The sequence below is a fragment of the Equus caballus genome, chromosome 17, assembly GCF_041296265.1.
Source record: "Equus caballus isolate H_3958 breed thoroughbred chromosome 17, TB-T2T, whole genome shotgun sequence".
In the NCBI taxonomy this organism is placed as follows: domain Eukaryota; kingdom Metazoa; phylum Chordata; class Mammalia; order Perissodactyla; family Equidae; genus Equus; species Equus caballus.
In genome coordinates, this window is record NC_091700.1 from 42,965,933 (window position 1) to 42,976,541 (window position 10,609).

General features: G+C 39.3%; 1 long non-coding RNA gene across 1 annotated transcript; it reads right to left on the bottom strand.

The window, feature by feature from the left end:
• Window positions 1-2,207: 2,207 nt before the first annotated feature.
• On the bottom strand, window positions 2,208-10,353 carry LOC138918516 (uncharacterized). The gene is made up of 2 exons (XR_011427958.1): window positions 10,195-10,353; window positions 2,208-5,320 (listed from the first exon to the last, which is right to left on the bottom strand). It is a non-coding gene; the product is annotated as an uncharacterized lncRNA (long non-coding RNA).
• Between the last annotated feature and the right edge of the window lie 256 nt (window positions 10,354-10,609).

Consider the following 10,609-nt stretch of genomic DNA (forward strand, 5'->3'; position numbering starts at 1 on the left):
CATATGCCACATCTAGCTTGAAGGGCAGCTGATAAGTGTAGTTTTTATTCTGGCTGGCTAGTACCCATCTAAATCTGGAGGTTTCTATTACTGAGGAAAAAGAGAATTCATATTATGGGGACAACCAGTAGCTTCTGCCACACCATCTTCTTCCCTTCCATTTCTCCTCCTAATGAGGGAATACTAATTTGATTCCAGAACATTGAATGAGTCCTATTCACTCTTGGGAAGAGCCACTGCACAGTAAAAGGCCTCATGCATAGACACATGGAAGACTTTCTTGGATGCTCTGCTCCATTTTTCCTTCCATGCAGCTGAATTGGTAAACTGATAAACTGGTGAATTGGCTTGGCCTAAAGAATGACTCAAGCATCTTTGTCTCCGGTCTCTTTCTCTTCATTTACAAGTATTTGAGTACTTTCATTGCTCTCAAGGCTGGTGGCTTGCTTTGGGTACATATATGGTGTGAATCACATGCTCCATTCCCCTTTCCCAGAAAGTTATGCCTTAAGAGTTACAGGCTTGAGACCAGCTAATACTTAAAATGGATACATTGGTTTTAGTTTTAAAGAAAAAGTACTTACGCTAGAAGTCAGAACCTCAAGGGGATGCTCAAGTGATAATAGATGGTAGCTAAATTGTTCCACGTAATAGAAGGAATCAAAGGGTCTAGAGTCTGTGAGATGGAAGAATCAGAAGGAAACCACCTCCAGCAGGACAGAAATTGAGAGACGAGAAACCCTGACAGGGATTTGTGGGCTGTGTGCTGTGGATATACCTTGTCAATCTTCTCTTTTATTTTTTATTTGAAATGTTCAGTAAATTTTACACTGTTCAGTAAAGGTTAATATGAGTAGATTCTTGATGGGGCTCAGTGAGGGGGAGATGATAGGTGACAGCTTGTATTCCGTTACTTGCAAGTTCAGAAACCCAAGGCAAACTAACTTAAGGAAAAGAGAGACAAGAAGAGTGAAGGAGAAAGTAAATTGGCTTATACAACGTGGAAGTCTAGGGATGAATTTGGATTTAGATGTAGTAAGTAATATTGTTTTCTCTCTCACTTTCTTCTCTCTTGTCTCTCTCCTCTCCATTCCTCACCCTCATCTCTTTCTCTCTCTCTTTCTTTACATGTCTGCCTCTGCTTTCCTTAGTATGTTGGTCTCACTCTTTTGCTTTCCACTAAAGACAGGCTTCCTCCATGAAACTAAGGAAGGCACCCACTGGCAGCCTCAGATTCCTTTTCCCAGCCCAGCAACTCCAGCAGAAAAGCAACTGGCTCCTCACATTTGTATATCAATCCAGAGGAAGACTCAGTTCCTGCTGAATCATGTGCCCATTTCTAGTCAGTGTACCAAACCTATAATGAACCATGAGTGGCCCAGTCTGGGTTATAAATGTGACCATCCCATGGCCAGAGAGTGCTGGGCGGTATGATTGACAGTCCCATCCAGACTATAAGGAGTTTGGAAAGAGTTCCCCAAGAGAAATGAGGGACTGCAATCAAATGTTCTAGGCAGGGGGGAAAGAAAGGCTTACTCGATCCACTACACTGTGTTGTGTGTTGCATCTTTAAATTTAGATATCTAGTTGCATTTTAGATTAAATCACCGCCACAGACCTCAACAATTCATACCATCACTGTAACCACTGTCGAGTGTTGAATGCATGGTGTGGAGAACTAGAAATCGATCAGCAAGAAAGTGTGAGAAAGTCTCTTCTGACTCAGAGGGAAATTATGGAAAGAACTGCGTTTAGCCCGACAGCTTTTGTGGAGATGCTCAGTTCATGACAGGATAGATTTCTGGAAATAAGACTGATATGTCAAAACTTGTTCAAAATTCAAATTGCAATACAAAAAAGGTTTCAATGCATAGTCCCACCAAAAGCACATAAAAGAACCTGTTCCCCACACTCTCACCATTAGTCAGTGGGAAATGCAAATTAAAACCACAACGAGATACTAGGAAACATCTATTAGAATGTCTGAAATTAAAGAGACTGACCATATCAGGTGTTGTGAGGATGTGGGGAAACTTGAACTCTCATACACTGCTGATGGGAATGTAACTGTTTGACCACTTTGGAAGAGATTTTAGCAACTCTTAACATGTTAAACATACACCTACTGTGAGATGTGGCCATTCCACTCCTAGCAATTTACTTAAGAGAAAAAGTGCTATATGTCCATACAAAAACTTACACACAAATGTTCATAGCAGCTTTATTTGTAAGAGCCCCAAACTGAAAACAACCCAAACATCCATTAACAGGTAAATGAATAAACAAATTGTGGTGTATTCATACAGCAGAAGACTACTCAGCAATAAAAAGGAATGAACTATCGATACACACAACAACGTGGATGAATCTCATAGTGCTGAAACGAAAGAAGCCAGACAAAAAAGAGGACATACTGTATAATATCACTTATACAAAAATCTATAAAATACAAACAAACAGAAAGCAGATCAGCAGATTTTTGGAAAGGGAACAGTGGGGAGTGGGAGGGTGAGATTGCAAATAGGCAGAAGAAAACTTTTGGGAGTAACGCATATGTTCGTTATCTTGATTATGGTGATAGTTTCAAGGGTGTGTACATATTTCATAACTTATCCAATTGTACATTTTAAATACATGCAGATTATTGTTTGTCAATTATACCTCAATAAAGCTGTATATAAATATTTCCTTCTAGCAGAAAGACATCACCTCTCCCCCCAAAAGTAAATAGCTATATAAACAATATAAAAATGGACAACCAAATATTTTTCTTTATGGATTTTCTCCTGCAATAAAGAGCAACATAAGTGAAAATGGCAGAATTCAGTGTAGCTATGAGATACTCATGTTTTCCATAATATCAGAAACAGATTGCTATTTTAATTGTTAAGGTACTCGAGTAGAAACTATTAACCAAAGGTTAAGTACTCCTTTCCTCAAATAAATCTATTTATCTAAACTTATTTCTAAATATCTTCTGGGCGAAACAAATAATCAGAATTGAAATCATACACTTCAGAAATAATAAAAATGAGAACATCCTATGGCATGTAGTCAAAATCACACTCAGAAGAGAATACATAGCCTTGAATGCATGTATTAGAACAGGCACAGTAGAACATAAATGATCTAAGCCATTGACCCAATAAGCTAGAAAAAAAAAACAGTATAAATTCAAGGAAAGCTGAAGGAAAAGATCAATAAAAATAAAAGCAGAAAATAATAAAACAGTGAGAAAAGTAGAATTGATCAGCAATACCAAAAGCTGATTCTTTGAAAAGGGCAGTAAAACAAAGAAATCTATGAGAAGTCTAATAAAAAAACGTTGAGAGAGAGAGAAAACTTGTTGGATGTTAGATTCAGACAGCTCTTGACTTGAAACTCTATTCATCTTGAGCAAGTTACTTAATCTCTTTAAGCTTAAGTTTCTCATTCATAAAATGAGGACCATAATACAATGCCTATCTCACAGGGTTGTTGTGAGGATTAAATTGGGTTATGTGTAAGGGCTTAGCACAATGCCTTACACATAATATTCATACAGTAAATATTATCATTATGACTAATTGTGCCTGGTACATCGTAGGCACTCAATAAATGTTCGTTCCTTTTCACCTTGTTGCCGTGGTTCCACACATCAGATCATGTTCCCTGTTCACGTCTTATCACTAATTTGTATTCTAAAGTCAAACCAGCTCAGGGCAAAGGAGATGCACTGAGACAGTAGTTTGGGGGACAATGCTGAAAAGATCAACACTGTGTCTAAAAATAGTTTTGACCTGAGATGACATACTCTGTGTGTAAACAGAAGAGATCTGCACAACTCAGTGGTGTTGGCTTTCTGGCATTATCGCCAAAACACAATTCTCCATTCCAGGATGTGCGCAGTGAGGGATGCACAGGCCTGGATCCTCTGATGAGGGCTTGGAAGAGTATCTCTGGCATCAGAATAATCATCATCTTCAAGTCCCAAGCACGAAAAACAAAATATGGAACCAGTGGGCTTTCTGAGGATTGCCTACTTGGGGCAGGGATTTCTCTCAGCTTTTAGGGAGACATACCTGAGCCATGAGCTTGTTTGAGCAGCCCCGCTGGGGAAAGGGAAGGGATGGAGGATTTGAGGCCACGGGAACCAGGCAGACTGGTTAAACTAAGGCCTAGACTCTCTGATGGATTAAACAGGTGGAAGTGCTGGTTCACAGGGGGCGATCCGGAGAAGCGGAACTCCTGTCTGAAACAAGAGTTTGTGGAGAGACAGCTAGGACATTGAAGCCCAGAGGTGACCCAGAGAAGAACTTCTGTGAAGTCATAATTATAGAGAAGTCCAAAAGAAAGCCCTGTCAAATCCCGTGGAAAGAGCCTGGAATTAGAAGTGAATGGAGGTGAGAAGTGAGTATGAGAGAGTATGGCGCACAGCCACAGTCAGGCAGCGTTTCGTCACATCTTCCTGGTTTCTTGACGATATATGGATGGCCAATTTTGCAGCCTTGTTGTAAACCATTGACTGACATTAGATTCCTAATTTGCCTAAACTCTGATTCTTCATTTTTCCTTCCATATGCTGCTTGGGAAGTCCTCTGGGAATAGGATCGATAGCCCTTTGGGTGATGATGTTGGGATAAGAGTTCAGTACATGGTCCATACCCCAGGCAAGGTAGTTTCAGGAAACGGGGCCAAAACTTTTCTACAGACCTTTCTTTTAATTTTAATTTTGCAAATGCTAAAGCTGGCCTTACCTCAACCCATTACATGGGCAATTATTTCTATGTACAAAAAGAAATTTCATTTCACTCCTCATTTCACTGTGATATATATGAGATCATCAGTTCAGACTATACTATTGGGCTTTAGAAACATTACACCAGGCCTTGCAAAATGAGATGATGGGTTGATTTACAAGTTTCTCTAGTGACTTGGGTCTGAGGCACTGAACCCTAGCTAGGAATGAGCACACCAGATAGGATGTGGATTAAATAGAAGGAGAGAGGATTAAATAGACACCAGTGCTAAAGAATAGACTCTCAACAAAGTTTCTTCCAGGTAGGGCTCTTAAACTTCTTCTCTGACCCATGCCTTATATTTTCACCAGTTGGGATGGCATTCCTGACCCAAAGCAGACCTGAGATCTTGAATCTTGAACACCTTGGCAGGGAGACAGTCCCAGCCTTTCCTCCCGGTTGTGGATTTGCTACAGTATCTTCACCAGACGCACATTGGCTCAGGCTGGAGTGACAACGTCAGTTTTGAGCTTCTACTGTTGCAGAAGAGCTTTAGGCAGGACTTGTCTGACTTCTGAGTAGGCTTCAGGACAGTCTGTCCCCTAAAAAGCAATTTGGATAAAGAGCAAATTGTGTAGTAAGGCTGCAAATGACCAGGCCCACTCCAGAAGTTATGAGAACGTTCCCAGGTGAGGGTATGAGGAACACCGCCTCACTGAAGACTCTGAGGGCAGAGCAGAGAGAAGATGTCAAAGCTGTAATATGGCCCTCGGACTGATGGCCTACTGTATTTGTACTGGGTCAGGGCCACATTCCTATCTGTATGGGGAGGTGACTCCTACTGTCAGTCATCAGGTGAAGAGGCGGCCCTATTGGACCAAAAACAAACCTGCAGATGACCTGGCTCAGAGTTTCACCACTTCCATGCTCGCTGCCAGGAACAAGATGTTCCTCTTTCGGAGCTCTGACCCAAGGGTGCACAGAAAAAGGCTTGTTCTCAGTTTCCCTTACCCTAGCTGAGATAAGTTAAGTCCCACTGAAGACTCCCTTGATGTTAAGAGAGAACAAGAGAGAAACGACCCCAGGAGATTATATAAAGCCAATAATTCTTTAATCCCTCCTTTCTCCTCTTCATCCCCAAACCACTGCTCGACTCAAGCTTGCCTTGTCTCTCATCTGGACTCCTGCAGCCACTTCTCAATGTGTCTCCCCACATCATCTGTTCCCTTCATGCCATCCTCCAGACCGTATCTGATCTCTGCTTAAAATTCATCAAGGAATTGCCTTTCTAGACTCATTTTCAGCCTCATCTCCCTGCATGTCTTCATGGCATTTCCCCACTTTAGATCATGAGGTCCAAGAGAGCAAAGTTATCTCATTGAATTTGCCACAGCAACCATGGTAATACAAGGCACATAGCTTGTGGGCCATAATTATTTGTTGATTCTATTTCTTTTGTCCACTGTGATTGTCGGCTTAGCCCTGGCTCCCTGTGCTGACAGCTTGGCAGAACCAGCTAGCCAAAAAGTAATTAACTAAAGGAAGACAGGCCCTTTTTTAATTTTACTCTGGAGGCCTAGAATTTTTTTTTACTATCTTATTGGTTTTAAGAATACACAGTTTCTTAGCAGAATTAAATGTACCAAAGAAATTAAAATTTCTTAAATGTGAGCTAAAGGGAGACTACTTCTTATTTTTACTGCTTAGTGAAAATTGTGCCAATTTTATTTTCTTGGTGACTGGAAAATGTGTCTCTAATAAAACTCATGTTTTTCTGAAGGTTCTTTCTCCGACAGGATGATTATGTCCCACTGGGCTAGAGAGTATTGTTAATTATAACAATAAGACACACAAAGAAAAAAATCACAAAAATTTGCAGATCAGGAAATGCTTAAATGTTTCTGAAAATTGTTTATCAGGAAATGTTATTCCAGAATCAAAACATTTCCTGCCTGATGATTATGCCACGGAGAAAAATCACGTGACACCAGTTCTGGGGTCTCATAAAAAGAATTTTCATGATAGGATATATTCATTTGAAGAAAATCCATTATAAGTAACATGAGGTAAATGAGAATAGCCCATAATCATACTTTTTAAAAAAGTTTTATTATTCACATAAAAATTTAAAATACAGAAAAATACAAAGAATAAAGTGGAAATTCACTAATATCTCACCACTCAGAGATGGCCACTCTTAGTGTTTAAGTGAACATAATTCCAGGCAAGTCTTGGTGTAAATATATACACTTGTGTTCAATTTTGTATAAACGGTTTTAGTGACGTGTATTATATCAGTGACATATCGCAGACATCTTTCTCTGTCAATAAATCCAGAGCTGCAGTATTAGTGGTCATAATTGTGTATATGGATCACATGTATCCATTGGGATGGTCCAAGCTTCAGCAGCAGCTCTCCAAACATCAAGTCCTCATGCGACAACGTGAAAAAAGCCAGAAGGGAAGAATGGGGCAGCTGAGTGGGTGGAGGGGTCTTTTTTAGAAATAGACTTTTTCATACTTGTCTACAGCCAGAATCTCATGCCCACCCCAGACACTGCCAAATGAGAATGGATTGATACAACAGCCTCAGCCAAGCCAGGATGTCTTCTCTGTGACTGATTGCATTACTACCTAAACAACATCAGGATTCTCTGAGCAATAAATAAAAGATGAGACACATGCAACAAATTTAAATCCATGAATTCACAATGATACAAAAAAAAAAAAGTCATTTAGTCACCATTGGAGAATGCTAGTGAGATAACTTATTATCTTGAAAACGGGCAAATGAAGAGAAAGAATCAAATGCTTATCCTGCTCTTCCTATATCACTGGGAAACCAAATCATTGAGGAAGGTAGTTTCTCTTTATGGAAGTATTCCAGCTAATAAACGAAGAAGAAATGATAGAGATAGGATATCACCATTTATGACATCTTCCGAATTAGATTAGATTAGTATCTAATTCAGTATACCATATTCAGCATAGTACGGATATAGGCATTGAGCATCAACAACTACTAACATCACCGAAAGAAACAACCCAACATTATACTCTTCCTGATGAAAGACACAACACTGTCTAAGAAGTCATCTTGCCAGAAATCTAACCAAGTCTCTAGATTACTAATTTATGGGAAATAAGGACACAACCATCTAAAAAGTCATCTTGCCAAAAAAAAAAAAAAAAAGAAACTGAATCTAACCAAGTTTCTAGGTTACCAATTTATGGGAAATATGGAGTGTGCACTCAGGAAAATCCACATCTGGGAAAATCTAGAGGACAAATAACCTTATTTCTTCAACAAATAAATTGCAAGGAAACAAAAGGAGCTGGAGAGGGAAGCTATGAATTAAAAGAGACTTAAAAGACATCTCAACCAATTGCAATGTTTAGACTTTGTGTGAATTCCATCACTCAAACTGTTAAAATATGTATATATATATATATATATATATATAGTAGTTGCGAGGTAATTAAAAATTTGTACTCTGAAAGGGTGTGTCATCATCCAGAAATTAGTGTTGGTTTTTGAAACTACAATAATAGTATTTTCATACGTTTTTTAAAAAAGAGTCCATATCTCTGGGAAACGTCTACTGAAATATTTACAGATGAACTGATAAGATGCTTCAAAATAACATAGTGTTGGAGAGAAGTACTGATAAAACAAGGTCGGCTGTGAATTGCTAACTGATGAAGCTGAGTGATGAGTACATGGGGGCTTATTAATCATTCTGCCTATTTTTGCGTATGTCTGAAATTTTCCCTAAGAAAAAGTAAAAGCAAACAAAAAAAAACCCAGAGAGGGTGACTTTGAGGTAGGCAACCAATAGCACTTGCCATACTTTAACTAACCGGTTTGCCATAGAATATGTAGGTTGCTTTCCATTGTTCACAATTATAAAAATGCTGCGTTATACATCCTTCCACACATGCCTTTTCATACTAGTAAATTCCTAAAGGTGGGATTGTTGAGTCAAAGGACAAATTTAATACGTAAAGTCAAACAGCCTTCCAAAGGGCTCTACCAAATTACACTTTGAAATGGATTTTAGAATTATTTGAATAAAATCATGGAGATTTGTGTTAGGGTAATGTTAGACTAATAACTTAAATTTGAGGAAAACTGACGTCTTTACGTCATTGAGTCTACGTCTAAAACCAGTATGCTTCTCTGTTTTGTCTTCCTTTGTCTCAGCAGTTTTACAGTTTCCTTCATATTGACGTTTGTATATTGATTTTGTAACTGGCCACACCACTAAACTCTATTATTTCTTAAAGTTTTTTAGTTTATTTTCTTGGGTTTTCAAGGTATATTTTGCCCATGCCGAAAGCGAGAGCAACTAAGGTGGTATTTGACAGGAAATCCAGGAAAAGCCAAATCCTGCTCTTGATCTGATTTTCTCTAACATCTCCCAAAAAAGTACACAAACACAAAAAAAAAAACAAAGCAAGGCAAATGATCACTGTTCTTATGTGATGATTTGTCGTGGAATCTAATGTTGAATTCAGGCAAATTAGGCTATGCTGCTGCACTCTGTATGCCTATATGACTTAGAAGTAAAGTAGGCCATGAAACCTGCCCTGCTTATATCTACCCTAGGATTCTATCCTCAGTCTTGGCTCTTGCCCATGCAATGCAGGGAAAGGCCAATCCAGAGTACCTCACTTGGCCAAGAGAAGCCTGTGCTAGATCAAAAGAACGTTTGCTCCAATGCCCGGGGCAATTGGACAATCACTGGACTTGTCTTGCCTTTTAAGCACAAGGAACGAAGAGCCACAAATGGAGTTAATATATCGCTGTCTCCCAGGAGGGGGCTCTGACATTTTTCCCTCATGCTTTATAAAAAAGGAGTCATAAGAGACACTCCCAGTGCCTCCCATTAGACAGTGTGCTACCACAGCACAGTCACTGGGGTAGGCAGCCATAAAATGCCTTTGAACTTGGGGGACTAATCCAAAATTGGATTGGAGCAAGGGGTAGGGAAAATGAGCTGTGTACATCCCTTAGCCAACAATCTAATTGCATAGTCTATAAATGACAAATTTCCTGCCTGCTGTTCAGTCTTCATATTCTTTACTTTATTTTCTTACCTAATGCATTAACTGGTACTTCCAGAATAGCATTAGAGCACTAAGTAATTAGAGACAAGTAGCACCATTGTTTTATTTCTATATTTAATGGATATGCTGTTAGAATTTCACCATTAAACATGAGCTAGCTTTCAGTGTGTGTATGTAGCTATTTACTAGAGATTTCTTTTGTCAAAAATGACTATTGACTATTGAATTTTATCAAACAGTTCTCAGCATTAATCAAAACATTCCCATTCCTTTGACCTATTATTATTTAGCAATATATTAATCAATATCTTCTCGAAATTAATAGAAATCTTCTCAAATCCATCTTCTCTTCTCTCTCTAAGCCCACCCACTGTCACAGCAAGTTCAAGGACACCTGGTGTCCTACCTGGGCTGATGCAATAGAGCCTTCGCACGGCCCCCTTGGCTGCAGGCTCACCATCCTCCCCACCACACAACAGTGGGCCCCTTCAACACAAAAGGTGTTACGTCATCCTCCTGCTTAAAATCCTTCATTGGATCCTGTGATGTGTCCTGCTGTTACAGTGCCAACGGCTTTTATTACTTTCCAACTCATTTGGAAAGAGGCCACATGGTCGAGTGGAAAGAACTTCAGGTTGGAATCAGAGATGGAGTCACAACTCTGCCTTTTACTAGTTATGTGACCCTAGGCAAGTTGCTTAAGACTCCATTGTCTCATCTGTAAAAACAGGGCCAAAGTTATTGAAGTTGTAGGTTATTGTAAGGATTCATTGAGACAATGTACTATACAAAAAGCCCAGTCCAAGAAAGCACTCAAGAAA